Genomic DNA, 4,646 nt, shown 5'->3' with positions numbered 1-4,646 from the left:
GGGAGTAATCAACAAAATTTATAACCTATTACACCATATACTAGGGTAGCAAAGACAAAGCTACTATAGCACAGTGGCTCTAGGATCGTTCACTGGGATGGGTTTTCACTTTGCAAATGATATTAATCCAAAGCTGAATTGGTGCCTTTTCATTTCAAGGTTAGCTTTAAAAGAAAACATAAACTTGAGTTGGAAAATGTTTGGTTTTAAACTAACCACAAATAATAACTGATTTTACTTACAAAGAAAAATGTTTCTTGGAGTTTCAGATCACTAGGCTCAGATTCCTCATACAAAAAGGGAGTTCCGGTCACTTGTTTCTTTTCCTCGCATTAGAGAATTAACATATAGTTCCTTCTCCAACCGGTGTTGTACAAATGCTTCCCATTAATGGGTTCAAACACTAAATCCCTCTCACTGATGCAACTTGCAATGACTCATACCTCTCACCTAGCACTTGCCATTCAAGGTGATCTTTAACCTTGGATTACCCGTCAAAAGCTCGCAAGAGATAACTAATGGATGTCTCCTTGGAGTCCAAAAGCTTACCAAGTGTTGGCTATTCTAGAAAATCCTACCTTCAAACCACCTCCCAAAGGCTCGCAAGGGGTAAACTAGTGAATCTCCATGGACGGATATCACTTGCCTTACCAAGTGTTGGCCTAGGTGATTTAAAGGCGTTTTAAGTTAACTAAAAAGATAAAAACCATTAACGGGTCACACTTTCTCTTCATTAAAAACTAAAACAACAAAACTTCCAATTTATGCATGTGGAAACTTACCCGGCTTTCCTTACTCCAAGAGACAAAAAGCCTAGCCTCTCATCTTCTGAGGAAAAATCCTTAGAGAATGTTTGGCTAGCAAGAAAACTAACGAGAAAACAAGAATATATAAGAAAAACAGAGCAAGTGCTCTGTTCGTTGATTCTATATATGATATATCTATTTCTATATTACATTATATGATTTCCGAGCGTCTCCTGAGAGTGTTTACAAGAGAGTTTATATAGGAAGGTAATTTACCCTTCCTTGGATACTTCCTAGCTAAGGAATTACATGAGTGGCTGAATACAAGGAGAAAATGGAAATTTATACAAAAATATCTGAAGAAAAGATCTAAAAGAGTCGGTGCACAAATATCGGGATGCTCTAAGGACCATTTCGCAGGTGAAAAATGGTGTCTACGAGATTTCGCAGACACCCAAGAGGGCTGCGAAATCACTTCGCAACATCAAGCTATCTTCACAGGGCTGCGAAGTTGGCTTCCACCTTGAGGTTCTCAGCTCCCAGCTTGCGGCATATATCGGGCAACTTCAGGAGGAAATCCACAACACTGTACAAAAAGGCTGCGAAATTCTCGCAACAAAAGGCTGATTCCGCAACACTTTAGAGTGATTGACTTGCAGTGGCTGTAACTTCTTTGTTTCAACTCCGAATCGCGCACCGTTTGAAGCATTGGATTCTTGACTTCCTGAGCTTTGAAATGGTATATAGAATGTAGAAAATGGACTTCGGGAAGTGCTCCAAAAGTGCAAAAGAAGACTGCAGCTGGCTTTCCTCTGTTTTCTTCACTCTGTTTTTCCTCTCTCCTTGCTTCTCTCCTTGCATACTTTGAACGACTAAGGCAAAGGAATATGAGGCTCCAAAGCTTGGTTCTTCATGAATTTGAGCTTCCAAAAGCTTTGCCATAACTTGTCCAAGTAGCTCCTCCATCATTTGGCATGCTTGAATTGATTCATAAGCTGATAAAAACATGTAAACTTGCCACAAAATGGTTAAAACCAATTACTAAGGACCTTAATGAATTAATTGAGTTAAATGAATATGATTACTACTCAAAGGTGCTTAAAACCATTATAATTAGGTCTACAAAATAGCACTTTTTGGTAGTAATCAGGCCTCACCTTGGCTCATATGCTTTTGGACATAACCAGAAAAGCCCAATGGCATAAAGTGTTTTTTTTTTCTTTGTACAAAAATTTTTCCATTTAAGATACAGATTGTCTAAAACAGATATGAGACATCTTTTTTAGATAGGTGTGACCCTTGTGACCCTTTGGTGGAAGCATCTCTTCTAGGGGCAAATCTCCACCTACAAAAAGAGACCCCTTCCACGACATTTCATTTATTCCAACAACATCAATTTCTCATTCTTTTTCAAGTCATCTCCAAGTGGGTGGTCCATTCCAGGTCATTCCTAAGTGGGCTAATCCATTCCAAGTCATGTATGAGTGATAAGTGTATATTTTGAAAGCATCCAGGCTTTTATAGAAAATATAAACATTATTTATCATTTCTTATATTGTTGCATCTTGAGAGATGAATGTCACTAAATTTTAAGCACATGAGCAAGGCAAACTTTAGCTTTTATCAATCTTATTTGTGAGTTTTAATTTATATATATATTATTTCTTTATTTATTTTAGCTACTTATTACTTAATATGTTTTCAATAATTTGGACTTTGGTCTTTTACAATGTTCTATAAAAAACATAAAATTATATTTAAATTCATTATGACAAAACAACTTGTTTTTAAAATAAATTATTAAAAAACCGTTTTGAGTCTAAACTTTACAAAACATATATTTCAATTAAAAAAAAAAAACCCTTGTACTTAAAATCCGTTGAAGCCCAAAATAACTATTCTATTTACATATTCTCATCTTCATTGAAAAGGAAAATTATAGACAATAAAAAGAGTGATCTGTTTAACAGTACTATTGACAGTATAACCAAATGAACTTCCAAAATAAGTATATTAATTTATGTAATGTTTCCTCCTTGATCATAAACTATTTAAACAAGCAGATAACAACCAATTTGACAGTTAGAAAATGTGGAGTACAGGAGTTAAATTCAACCTGTCAACAATCAGCAAGATTACAATCCTATCATGCTGTGAAATATAATGATAATGCTACTGCAATGAAGTTCGATTATTCTAATGTGATGTTACAGGTATATTTGTTCTCTCTTGATTTAAATTAGTAGCTACTATCTCTGGCGATGATTGCCCACCAGTTGTGATTGAGCTCCAACCACTGTGCTCTGAATTAAGAAGAGGTTCCTTGTTCTCCGGAGAGGGGAATATCATTATTGGTTTGGTTGGAAAAGGTTGATGGCCTTGGCGAGCTGTTAGTCACTGAGGGAGAGGCTCCAACTGCAGCTATAGGCTCATTGCTACCGCTGTATGGCTGGTCAGCTATTCTAAAAGTATGAGAGCTGAGGTCTTTTTGATCAAAAAGTGTCATCAAGGTCTTAATCTTTGTCGATGCCGAATCTTTGCCCATTACTACAACTCTATGTTTATGCAGGAACATGGCAATACCTATGATCAGAGCTAAAGATGAAGTGACTCCAGCAATGAGGAAAAGGCCCCAAAAGCTATCAAGGCTGATATTGTTAGAAGAAAGTAAGCTTCCATTATCATCTGAACAACTAGTTTTTTCGCTAAACCACTTTTTCTCAATCCTTACCATTTCATTTCCCTCAGTCACAATTAAGACTGCCCTTGAAACATCGGGTACCAGAGGAGAACCTATTGGGAAGGCCTGAAATTCCAAAAAAAAAAAAAAAAACAACAATAAACAAACAAACAAACAAAAAAGAAAAAGAAAAGCTTACACATGAAATGCACATAAATATTGGGAATGAGTGTTTGTTTGTGAGAGGAGAGAGCACTTACAAATCCGAACCCATCAAATTTGTATATTGGTTGAACCATGGTATATTTCGAGCAATGCTGTGCAATGAAGAGCTTCATGTAAGGTATCTCGTCAAAGGCAGCAGCAATACCTCCATTTGCACTTCCTTTCGAGAATAGTTCAGCTAATTTTTCTGGAGAACTATAGATCCTTAACTTGGATTCGTCAAACTTCATCCTTTTCAGGAATTCGAGAACGAAAGAGTCTTGTTGGTAACCTACATACTCCCGTTTCGCTTGTAGCTCTTTTATGTCTGTAACGGTTGGCTGGAGCTGTTGGACAGTTAACATTGATGTCAAGCTGGCGGTGTAACTTTGAGTAAGAATGAGCACCACAAAGAACCATATGATCATCACAAACCGCGCCAAGTTGCTCATAATTCTCTCCTCTACAAACATAGAACCAGAAAATCAACATCATTTCAGCAAATGAAGTTAATTTGAGGGAAGAGAACTTACTCTGTGCAAACATCATAGTTGTGAAGGAGAACCAGAAGATGGTGCCTGCTTGATGTGAATGAGGGCCCCTGAAATCTTCATTTATTCGATGTTCAAGAACCCAAATTACAAAGCCGATGAAAACAAAGAAACACGCACTAGTCACCCAGAGGTCCCAAGTCAATGGCTTCAAGAAAATCCATGCACTTTTGCTTTTGTTGTCTTTGATGGGCACGATCATTGATACGCCAGATTCAGTGTAGGGTAATGTAAAATCTACATACTTGGACCTGTTCGCTACAATTGTAGTATCTCCCACCACGGCATCATAATTCTATTTGTTATAAAAAAGAGGGAATTAGAAATCTTCTTGTATATTTCATTGAATAGGTTGATAATGTTGGTGCTCTTTTGTGTATCCAATAAAAACAAAATGAAGATACTAGAAAGAGTGAAAAGTATGACTGACCTTTAGAAACACTTGATATATCAAATCATTGTAGC

This window comes from Vitis vinifera, chromosome 4 (assembly GCF_030704535.1).
Source record: "Vitis vinifera cultivar Pinot Noir 40024 chromosome 4, ASM3070453v1".
In the NCBI taxonomy this organism is placed as follows: Eukaryota; Viridiplantae; Streptophyta; class Magnoliopsida; order Vitales; family Vitaceae; genus Vitis; species Vitis vinifera.
The sequence above is the reverse complement of the archived record's forward strand: the minus strand, read 5'-3'. Positions refer to the sequence as shown.